General features: G+C 32.3%; 1 pseudogene; it reads left to right on the plus strand.

Annotated features, from left to right (window-relative positions):
* Positions 1 to 1,431: 1,431 nt before the first annotated feature.
* On the plus strand, positions 1,432 to 10,879 carry LOC107849037 (annotated as a pseudogene).
* The last annotated feature ends 2,084 nt before the right edge of the window (positions 10,880 to 12,963 follow it).

Raw genomic sequence — 12,963 nt, forward strand, 5'->3', positions numbered from 1 at the left:
ATATTGAATTGAAATTTTTTATACTGTGATTTTGATAGTTTGATATTTTGATATTTGGTATGGTATATGATATATATCTTTTTTTGATATTTTGTATATACAAATGACATATTGAAATATCAAATACCATATCAAAATATATAGTTGTATAAATAACTTATATGTGTTATTATAATATTAACGTACATACTCTCTCCGTCTCATATTACTTAACTTGTTTGCTAAAATTTTTTGTATCAAAATAGTTGACATGTTTTAAAAATCAAGAGATCATTGAACTCCTTTTTCAGTTTTACCCTTAATAATTTATTGAAATAGTAATTAACTTCAATAGGTAATGACAATATTTAATGTGAGTTTAATAGGGTCATATTACTCAATTTGTACCCCTTATTAATTTATTATTAAGAGTTGTGCAAAAGACAAACATGCTAAGTAATATGAGATGGAGGGGATACAACTTAGTATTAGTATGAAACAAAATGTTTAGGCCTTGGAACTTTGGTTACTGAATCGTAATTGAAATGTCTATTTTGATGTAATTGATTAACAAAAGAACTTATTTGTACTTTATTTTGAACATATATTTGTACATGTATAATGTGTTAGTACGATAAGTTAAAGACATATTTTTGAATAGTCGAATCATAATATTCTATCGTACAAGCATATATTGTTCAAGTTGAACAAACTATGATTATCGATTATCATACCACTAAATATCGAAATCAAACTTTAAAATATCAAATCATACCAAATTAATATGACATGATAATGATATATCATTTTAAAAAATCAAATATCAAAATTATCGTACCTAAGCTTCAAATACCAAAACATGCCATACCACGCTCACCCTAAATTGGTGTATGTAGTCATTTATGGAATGGTAAAATTACTAAGTATGGAAAAGGGAAACGTGGAACATTTCTAGTCAAATTTGAGCAAAAATTTCATCAAGATAATAGATGGAGAAATATTTTTATTTGTGAGTGCAAAATAATGAGGGTCTCAGCTACAAATTTACTAAATACACACTTACCAATTAGTCTTGGTAATTATTCTCTCCGTTCCAAATTGAGATGACACATTGATTAAGAAAAATAATTAATAACATAGCTAGTTTACCATAGTGTCCCTATTAAATGATATTTACATTTTAATTTGAAGAAAAAGTAATTACTGCAAAGGGTAAAAAATAAAATTTTTTTTTGTCTCTTCTTGATTAATGAAAAAGTATAAGCAAAATGGGAAATCAAATTAAGAAATTTGGAACGGATAATTTGGGATGGAGGGAGTAAGTCTTTTTGGAAAATAGAAAACACTTTAAAAATGGATTACAAGACTAGCCATTCTTCACCTATAAAATCAGAGTACCCTGCCTTTGTTTTCTCATAACAAATCCAGTGCTTTATTGGTATGAAAAATATAATGGCATCCAAAGGCAAGCAAATGATTAATGGTAGTGTTGTGCTCAGGAAAAAGATTTCTCTGGACCTTGGTTCATGTGATGCTGCAGCTACTGCACATGATGTTTATGAAATTCTTGGGCACAAAGTGATCCTGCAGTTAATTAGTTCTTCCCATGGATATGAAGGTATGTATCAACTTTAATGTTTGGTTTTTGTATTTAGTGGTCATAATTAAAACGTGACTGACAATATGCATTTTCTTGGTTTTGTTTTGTTGAAAGAAAAGGGAAACTTGGGAAGCCTTCACAGTTAGGAGTTGAGAACAAATTAGACAGTGACACATATTTTAGTGTCACGTTTGAGTAGGATCATGAAGGGCTTGGAGTTCCAGGAGCATTCATGATTAATATCTTGAATTCAACTGAATTCTTTCTCAAATCACTCACTCTGGCTGCTGTTGATCCATATCACGGCATTTTATACTTCGTTTGTAATTCTTGGGTTTATCTTGCTGACAAGTATGATTATGACTGCATTTTCTTCGTGAATCAGGTGTGTAGTTAAACTTTAGTTACATGCCCTTATATATATATATATTTTATAAAAAGTTCTCCTTAGGTTTTGCTTCCCAGTGAAACTCTAGAAGCATTGCGCTAGTACAGAGAGGCCGAGTTGCTTCATTTGAGAGAAACTAGAATCGGAAAGCTTGAGGAATGTGACAGGTTTTATGACTATGATGTTTACAATGATTTTGAAGATCCAAAAACATTCCACTTCTTGCCCGACCAGTCCTTGGATGATTGACAGAGTATCCGAGAAGGGGAAGAACTGGAAGACCTCCATCAATGGCTGGTAAGTAGTCTTTACCTCTTTTTATATTTTAGCAATTTTTATTGTTAAATTTATTCTATTTTATTTGATTTTGTTACTACTTTTATAGATCCTAAGAGTGAAAGTCGTTTGCCACAAATAGCAAGCTTTGTAATTTATTGCCCAAGGGATGAAAAGTTTTCACCATTGAAGCTAAAAGATGTCCTTAGTAATGCGCAAAAAGCTATGGCACAACTCTTTTCTCCTCACCTTGCTACTATCGGAGATGTCACTCTTAATAAGTTTAATAGCTTTGAAGATGTTCTAAAAGTTTATGAACCTGGTGCTCCTGGTTATCACAAGTATCCAACAACGCATGTTGTTAAAGGTATATTTTGATGTTAGTGGCTTTTTTGCATAGCCCCTCTTTGTACCATTTCTATTGACTTTTATTTAATTTTCCAATCTTTGGAACAGGTGATAAGTCAGGTTGGATGTCTGATGAAGAATTTGGAAGAGAAATACTTGCTGGATCGAATCCTGTGTGCATGCGTGGCCTAAAAGTAAAATTCTCACTGCTGTTCACATAGCCTTCTTTATTGATAATTAGTTACTAATTTTTTGCTGTTGCTATAGGAATTACCTCCGACAAGCAAGTTGGATCTGAAAACATATGGTGATCAAACCAGCAAAATAACCAAAGAACAAATACAGTCTCAACTAGGTGGACTGACTATTGAGAAAGTATATGGAACGAACTATTTAGTTTTTATTAGTTGTGTTTTTATTGCTAAATACACTGATAATTTCTCTTTTACCTATTTTAGGCCATGGAGATGAACCGTATGTTTATTCTGAATTACCATGACATTGTGATGCCTTATGTGAGGAAACTTAACATGACTCACTCAAAGATTTATGCATCAAGGACTCTGCTCTTTCTGCAAAATGATGGTACTTTGAAGCCACTGGCCATTTAATTAAGGTTGCCTCATCCCGATGGTGATCAGTTTGGTCCAATTAGCAAAGTGTTGACTCCAGCTGCTACTGGTGTTGAGTATGGCTTATGGCAAATTGTAAAGATGTTTATTGTTATTAATAAATCTAGAGTACACCATCTCATCAGTCGCTGGTACTGGATCTTACTGATGTTTATTAATATTGGTTTGAATAATATTTTAAACATGTCTAAATTTTATTCTCAGGTTGCATACTCATGCATTAGTTGAGCCTTTTGTGTTAGCAACCCATAGGCAACTTAACGTGCTCTATCCAATCTATAAGTTTCTTCATCCTCACTTCCGTGATACAATGCACATCAATGCCTTGGCTCGACAGGCTATAATTCATGGTGGAGGTATTGTTGAGAGAATAGTTTTTCCTGGACCACATTCAATGGAGTTGGAGCTCAATTATATAACGCCCCAAAGTTTTTCCTAGCTGAATTTTTTTGTCCCTAAAGTATAAATCATTGTCCTCTAGAATGATTTATACTTATTTACCCATGGAATTCCTTAGATTTCAACTTTTCATTACATATATGTTCAAATAAGTTTTTCATCGACATAAGATTCGTCCAAAACAGACACTCGGTAAAGGAGTTATGGTTAATTTAAGTCCTAGTCATAAAACACCATTATTCCTGTCCTTGGCGCATCGCAGAGAGGGTGTAAATGACGATGGTCAATTTTCAGTGAGACTCTGTGATGGTGGTGCATCACGGAGTGGGCCAAATTCCCATTCGTCACTTTCCAGTAAGCCACCGCGATAGTGGCCCATTGCGGTGGCCTATAAGATTGGGTTCCCAGTTAAAATTTTTCTTGTTTCATTCAGAAGTTAACAAGGGTAGTTTGGACTTTTTTCAAGTCTCTTAAAATGTCCAAATAGGAGATTAAGATCTCTACAAGCATAATAAACGACATTCTCAAGATTTTCCTCAAAACAAAAACCCTAGTTCATATACTTCTCCTCCAAGACACTCAAGACTCAACCGTGGGTTTAATGAAATTGATCGGAGATTTGGAATTCCCAAACCATAGGCTTCAAGGATTAGCCATTATTCTTCATAATTGAGGTATGCGGGGTTTTCCTAAAATCTTATGGGCATAGAAATCATATTATTAAGAAAAGGGTCTTTGGATTTATGAATAAATTCATGTTTTAGAAGTTTTGATGGTATTGTTTTGGTCTTTAGGCCTTCCCCCAAATTGATTTGAATTGTATATATGTACATATACATTGAAAACCATGAATTGTGAATCGAGAGCATGAAATATATAATCTCCCTCTCCCATTGCTTTATTATTTGATTTACAAGTTATAAATCCTTACATTTTATGGCTTACAGAATGATTCAAGATACTATTTGTCTTATGTGAAATTTATGATAATTAAGAATGGTGTATATGATTTCAAGATAGAAGGGTGTCTGGGCCTTCATGGTTCGGGATGCTCGTCACGGTCAGGGCCTCAGTTCGGGTCATGACAAATTGCATATAGGGATTGGGTTTTCCCTGATTAAGCTCTCCCTGCTGAACTTGTTAAGAGGTAAGTCTGTAGTTGAGGATCCTTTATAGCATCCAGTCTAGCCCACTTGTATTAAAATTGATGGACTTCAATGTGAATCAAGAAGATACTTATGATGGAAGAAAAACCCAAGATCAAGCCCAAGAATTATGGAGAAGCATGGGCTAAGTGCTATACATATTTCACGATTCGAATCCATGTCCAAACGGAAGAAGATTGGGCCATATGAGTTTTGACTAAATTTGGGGATTTATTATTAGTAATATTTTCCTAGTTTAAAGTTTTCTAGTTTTAAAGTTTCCTAGTTTAAAGTTTCCTAGATTTATTTATTTCCATAAAATGAGGAATTCAAATCCCATGCTATTTAGGATAGGTTTTTTCCCCTATATATAGGGATGAGTTTTGTTATTTTCAATCAGACAATATTATTATTAATTGAGAGTTTCTCTTATTTACACCTTTGTGCGTGGCTACTTGGGATTTATCTTGCAACCCTATAAGAACGATTCTTTAGGAGGTAAGATTAATTATTAATTTGATATCTTTAGTTTCTATTAAAGTTAATTAAAGAAGGTGATTAGTCTTATACTAATTGTTGTCTTTAATTTCTTCAAAATAGGGGTCTAGATCACCTTTGGATCTAAGTTCTTGAATTGACTCTATTGGTATTATAATTAGTCTTAATCCACTAATTTTGAATGCTAAGATCAATTAGGGTTTTTAGCACTTCATCTCGAAATTGAAGATTTATTCTCAAATTTTGCCTATCTTTAATTTCTTGCCTTTAATCTTAGTATTTTTGCTTCCGCATATTTTCTTGTTCATTAATGTAACTCGATTCTTATAGCATCTAGTCTAGCCCACCTGCATTAAAATTGATGGGCTTCAATGTGAATCAAGAAGATATTTATGATGGAAGAAAAATTTAAGAACGAGCCCAAGAATTATGGAGACGCATGGGCTAAGTGCTATACATATTTCACAATTCGAGTCCATGTCCAAACAGAAGAAGATTGGACCATATGAGTTTTGATTAAATTCGGGAATTTATTTTTGATATTATTTTCCTTGTTTGAAGTTTCCTAATTTTAAAGTATCCTAGTTTAAAGTTTCCTAGAATTATTTATTTCCATAAAAGTAGAATTCCAATCCCATGCTATTTGGGATAGGTTTTTTTCCTTATATATAGGGATGAGTTTTTTTATTTTCAATTAGACAATATTATTATTAATTGAGAGTTTCTCTTATTTATACCTTTGTGTGTGGCTACTTGGGATTTATCTTGCAACCGTATAAGAACGATTCTTTAGGAGGTAAGATTAATTCTTAATTTGATATCTTTGGTCTCTATTAAAGTTAAGTAAAGAAGGTGATTAGTCTTATACTAATTGTTGTCTTTAATTTCTTCAAAATAGGGGTCTAGATCACCTGTGGATCTAAGTTCTTGAATTGACTCTATTGGTATGATAATTAGTCTTAATCCACTAATTTTGAATACTAAGATCAATTAGGGTTCTTAGCACCTAATCTCGAAATTGGAGATTTATTCTCAAATTTTGCTTATCTTTAATTTCTTGCCTTTAATCTTACTATTTTCGCTTCCGCATTATTTTTTTGTTCATTAACGTAACCCGATTCTTATAACATCCAGTCTTGCCCACTTGCATTAAAAATTGATGGGCTTCAATGTGAATCAAGAAGATACTTATGATGGAAGACAAACCCAAGAACGAGCCCAAGAATTATGGAGAAGCATGAGCTAAGTGCTATACATATTTCACGATTCGAGTCCATGTCCAAACGGAAGAAGATTGGGCCATATGAGTTTTGATTAAATTCGGGGATTTACTTTTGATATTCTTTTCCTAGTTTAAAGTTTCCTAGTTTTAAAGTTTCCTAGTTTAAAGTTTCCTAGTTTTAAAGTTTCCTAGTTTAAAGTTTCCTAGATTTATTTATTTCCATAAAAGTAGAATTCCAATTCCATGCTATTTGGGATAGATTTTTTTCCCTATATATAGGGATGAATTTTATTATTTTCAATCAGACATTATTATTATTAATTGAGAGTTTCTCTTATTTACACTTTTGTGTGTGGAAATTTGGGATTTATCTTGCAACCCTATAAGAACGATTCTTTAGGAGGTAAGATTAATTCTTAATTTGATATCTTTGGTTTCTAATAAAGTTAATTAAAGTAGGTGATTAGTTTTATACTAATTGTTGTCTTTAATTTCTTCAAAATAGGGGTCTAGATCACCTTTGGATCTAAGTTCTTGAATTGACTCTATTGGTATTATAATTAGTCTTAATCCACTAATTTTGAATACTAAGATCAACTAGGGTTCTTAGCACTTCATCTCAAAATTGGGGATTTATTCTCAATTTTTGCCTATCTTTAATTTCTTGCCTTTAATCTTAGTATTTTCGCTTCCGCATTATTTTCTTGTTCATTAACGTAACCTGATTCTTATCAAGTGGTATCAGAGCGGTTCTATCAAGGTTCCGTTCTTGATAATGTTTGGGAGTTTTCTAGTTTAAAAAAAAAGAGGTTGCTTTAGATCAAGAAATTTCAAATTTATTGTGTTTCTTGTTTTCCAACATCAAGGAGGAAAACCAAGAAGAGGAAAAAAATTTAGATTTTTTTAATTGGTCTTTTTCTTGTCTCATGAAACCCAATCCGTCTGGGAGTGGGTAATTTTTTTTAATCTCTACATCTTACTTCTAAAGGAATTGGTACTAGTAGGGTTAATATATAAATCCTAAAGAAATCAGTCAAAAGCTGTAATTTGAGTAGGAAAAGACAAGAGGGATGAGATAAAAAAAGGGCCAAATTGAGAGTTTTTGTTTTCTTTAAGTGTTGGAGATGTCTCAAATTGAAAAGGATACTGATGCTGGGTCTCAAAACAATGAAATACCCGAGGCACTTAGAAGGATTTTTGCTCGACTAGATGCATTAGAGGTCATCCAAAACCCACCTAATCAGGTGAATATAACTGATTTAATTAGAAGTGTTTTTCATACAAGGTGTGAGATAAAGTATTATATTTGCTCTATGATTATTGATTTTGAAAGTGATTCTAGCGTGATAAGTTCATACGTGGTGAAGAAGTTTAAACTTATATGTATAAAACACAATGATTTCGGTGAACTTAAGGTGACTAAGCAATGTATGATTAATTTCTCCATTGGAAGGTACTCTGATAATGTTCGTTATGATGTAATTCCAATGCAAGATTATCATATCAAGCTTAGGCGTTCCTGGCAGTTTGATAGGAATGCAATTTATGATAGGGAAAAGAATAGAGTTTCTCTTGAGCTGAATGAAAGAAAATATAAACTTGTACCTTAAACTCTATCCCAAGTTTATGAAGATCACAAACGTGTCAAAGAAACAATGAAAAATTTTAAGAGAGACAAGAATGATAGGAGTAAGGGAAAGCATGTTGATATTCCAAGAGAGGAAAGAAGAAAGGTTGTGTTGTGTGAAGAGAACGGAATGCCAAGTGACGTCAAGAGAAAAGAAAGGAGAGATGATCATGAGAGTAATAAAGAGAGGGATAATAATGAGGTAGAGAAGAGATCCAAGGGAGTTTGAGTGATGTTATTTCTTATTCTAGCTCTAACCTTCCTACTTAATTCTTTTAGTTGCTTTGATTCTCTTATAGGTACTCATGGAAAAATTTACATTGAAAAGTCTTCAGTGGATGAACTTAATACTAAGGTGATTGAAACTACATGTCAAATTGAACAAGTGTTTGTTCATAAGAAGGACATAGGTAAAGAGAAGTATTTTGGACTTGTCCAAGATGAGACTTATGACAAGAAGTCCAATAAGGTAGATGTAGATCTAATGCTAATCAGCAAGAAAAAAATGAGGTAATATTATTCCTTTGCTACACAAGACCAAATTAAGGCATGACTCCTCAAGTCTTGGTAATAGTAAGGAAAAAAAATGTTTGCTACTAGTGATGAGGAAATCTGTGACTATTATGATACAAGTGATCAAATGCCCATTGTTGAACCTATTCATGATTCTTTGTTGGTGAATTTGAGCAGCTACTTAGAATTTAATGGAGATTGTATTTTGAGATTGAAAGATTCTTCTAACTTTCTTGAAATCTCCTATTCTTATGTGAATAAATGTTATGTGGAAAAATCTTCAAGTGTAATTGATGATGCTTGGCTATATCATAAAAGTGTTAAATTTGATGCATATTTTATGGAGCTTATGACGTCTTTGACAAGCCCAGTGGAGTACTTTATTGATAGAGTTAAATTGGAGACACATATCATTCCCTACGTCATCTAAACATGAATATTGTTGTGCTCATAAACAGAAGATAATTTTCTATTGGGATGATGATGTTCACATGCTTTATAAAGGTGTATTTATACATGCAAGGATTAATTGGGTTAAGTGGATGCATGGTCACTATCTTGTTTTGTTCCTACCATTGTTGCTTTTAAGTAATGAATATTTTTTATTATTGTATATCTTCTTGTTTTGCGAGATTTTAATTCGAGGATGAATTGTTTTCAAGAAGAAGGGAATGATAGCATCCAGTCTAGCCCACTTGTATTAAAATTGACGGGCTTCAATGTGAATCAAGAAGATACTTATGATGGAAGAAAAACTCAAGAACGAGCCCAAGAATTATGGAGAAGCATGAGCTAAGTGCTATACATATTTCACGATTTGAGTCCATGTCCAAACGGAAGAAGATTAGGTCATATGTGTTTCGATTAAATTCAGGGATTTATTTTTGATATTATTTTCTTAGTTTAAAGTTTCCTAGTTTTAAAGTTTCCTAGATTTATTTATTTCCATAAAAATAGAATTCCAATCCCATGCTATTTGGGATAGGTTTTTTTCCCCTATATATAGAGATGAATTTTGTTATTTTCAATCAGACAATATTATTATTAATTGAGAGTTTCTCTTATTTACACTTTTGTGTGTGACTACTAGGAATTTATTTTGCAACCCTATAAGAACGATTCTTTAGGAGGTAAGATTAATTATTAATTTGATATCTTTGGTTTCTATTAAAGTTAATTAAAGAAGATGATTAGTCTTATACTAATTGTTGTCTTTAATTTCTTCAAAATAGGGGTTTAGATCACCTTTGGATCTAAGTTCTTAAATTGACTCTATTAGTATCATAATTAGTGTTAATCCACTAATTTTGAATACTAAGATCTATTAGTATCATAATTAGTGTTAATCCACTAATTTTAAATACTAAGATCAACTAGGGTTCTTAACACTTTATCTCGAAATTAAGAATTTATTCTCAAATTTTGCCTATCTTTAATTTCTTGCTTTAAATATTAGTATTTTCGTTTCCGCATATTTTCTTGTTCATTAACGTAACCCGATTCTTATCAATCCTGCATCCAAACATGGTGTACGCCTTCTAATTGAGGACTATCCTTATGCTGTGGATGGACTTGAAATCTGGTCAGCTATCAAAAGTTAGGTACAGGATTATATCAGTTTGTATTACAAAACTGATGATGTGGTTCTGAAAGACATTGAGCTCCAAGCGTGGTGGAAGGAAATTCGCGAGGTAGGACATGGTGACAAGAGTTGTGAGACTTGGTGGCCTAAGATGCAAACACGTGAAGAACTGATTCACTCGTTGACTATCATTATCTGGATGTCCTCTGCTCTTCATGCAGCCATTAACTTTGGGCAATACCCTTATGGAGGCTTTTCACCAAATCGTCCTGGCATGAGCCGAAGGCTAATTCCAGACCCTGGTACCGCTGAGTATGAAGAGCTGAAGACGAATCCCGTGAAGGGATATTCGAAGACAATTTCTCCCCAGTTCCAAACTCTAATTGGTATAGCTGTCCTTGAAGTTTTGTCAATACACTCATCCGATGAATTTTTTCTTGGCCAAAGGGAGGCCGCTGAATGGACTAAGGATAAAGAAGCACTAAAGACTTTTGAAAAATTTGGGAAGAAGGTGGCTGAAATTGAGGAAAAGATTACTATGATGAACAATGACGAGAAGCTGAAGAATAGGACTGGGCCTGTGAAGATGCCTTACACATTATTGCTTTATCCTACAAGTGAACCAGGACTTGTTACTGCCAATGGAATTCCAAATAGTATCTCTATCTAAAGTTCTTATTATGTTCTAGACTTGGTGTGATAATTTAAAATTATGATAGGTCTGCTAGGTCAAGCAGGGCTTGATTGGTCAGGCTTTTGCTTCGTTTAATATTATACCAGCTTGGCTCTGGTACTATTATAATATAATGAGATATGCTCTCTTTTATGGTTAATTTTTCTGCTTCTTGGACTACTTGTGAACTTTAATGTTGCACCATCTACAGCTTAATTTAAAGTGATGAGTCAAAAAGTGTTGGTTTAATTTAGGTGAACCTGTTTTGGCTAAACAATTTTTTATTTTTAAAATGAGAATAGCCTTCAAATAAATATCAACAGTCTACCTAACCCAGCTGGCATCTCTTTTGGTTTTTTAGTTCGTGATATCTTTTTCTGGCATATGAAGCATGTTATGAATTCTTCATTATGAACATGGCTCATAGACAAGAAGAAGTCAGATTCAGTGAGGAGAAGAAGAAATCAGAGATAGAGGAGAATTTAGATCAAGGAGTATTATTCATTATTGTGTTCATCTCAAGTGTACAATGAGCTATATATTCTAGTGAAATGTTTAAGCTATCAAACTAGTAGTAACCGATCTTAACTAACTTGACGCTAAGTGATTAACTAACTTAGCTAACTGTGATCTATAACTAACTTAACTAATAGTGATTAGGTGATTAAGTAAATAGCTTAGTCTAATCTTTATTACTCAATAGTATAGTAAGGGATAAAAGTGGCGACTTAGTAATGGCATTTGCTAAGTTCCATTTCTAGCATTAACAATGATGCAAAGGTGAAGTCAACTTAATATTCTGTAAGTAGATGCAATCAACTAGCGGTTACACATGTGAAATACTCCCTTCATCCCAAATTACCCGTCCCAAATTTTCTAATTTAATTTTTCCTTTTATTTGTCTTTTTTCATTAATCAAAAAGAGACAATTTTTTTTTCATGTTTTACCCTTTGGATTAATTACTTTTTCTTTAAATTAAAATGTAAACATCATTTAATAGGGTATTATGGTAAACTAGGCATATTATTAATTATTTTTCTTAATCAATGTGTCATCTCAATTTAGGAAGGATAATTTGAGACGGAAGGAGTAACGTTTAAACAGCATAACAATTAGTGCAGTGTACTCAATTTAAATACATACATCAGTTGACGCCAACTTCCTGAATTTTTAAATGAAATCCGCGGTAGTTTTCTTATAATTAATACTAGTTGTAATACATCATTTGAGATAAAATAAATAAATACAACTACAATATAATAGGAATATAACTTTGGTCGAATCCTAGTGTTTGGAAAATGCTAACATTTTTCTCTAATAAAATTCCTTTTTTAGCCGAGGATCTTTTGAAAAAAGTGTTTCTACCTTTGAGGGTATAGAGGTAAAATTTACATGCATTCTAGCGTCTCCAACCACCACTAATGAAATTACTCTAAATTTCATTACCCTATACATGTTAGTATTGTTGTAACGTACTTATCTATAATATATTAAAAGTGTGAAAATCCCTATAAAAGTGATTTGAACTTTTTACCCTTCATTAAAAGATAGTGTAATAGACAAAATCGTCTTTTCATAGTTTTCCTTCAATTTATAATATTGACTATTAATTATAATAAATATATAAAAGAATTAAATGGAGAAGATTTTCTACTTTTAGTTGAATTCCTAAATTCATAACAATATTTTATTAAAGAAAATCAAACTTCAAAAATATTAGGTAAAATGACCTTCTGGATTTATGTACTATATCGGTTTTGTAAGTTAGACATTTCTACTTACATGGTTGTTATCTGGACTCTTAACCCATCAAAAAGCAACATTTTGCACCCTTTGACCGTTAACCTTGCCTATGTGGCATTGAAATGGTGACTAGGACAAAGAGAGTGTAGCCACTCGCCTGGGGGTGCGAGTGGGGGTCAATTTTTGGCCAATTTTACATTAAAATAATTAAAATATAATAAAAATAATATTAGAATTAAAAATAAATAAATTAAAAAGGGTCCTTTTTTCCCTCCATCTTTTTAAATTTAAAAATATTTTTAAAAATTTAAAATAAAATAAAAAGGGTCTTGTTTTT

Source organism: Capsicum annuum, chromosome 12 (assembly GCF_002878395.1).
Source record: "Capsicum annuum cultivar UCD-10X-F1 chromosome 12, UCD10Xv1.1, whole genome shotgun sequence".
Taxonomy (NCBI): Eukaryota; Viridiplantae; Streptophyta; class Magnoliopsida; order Solanales; family Solanaceae; genus Capsicum; species Capsicum annuum.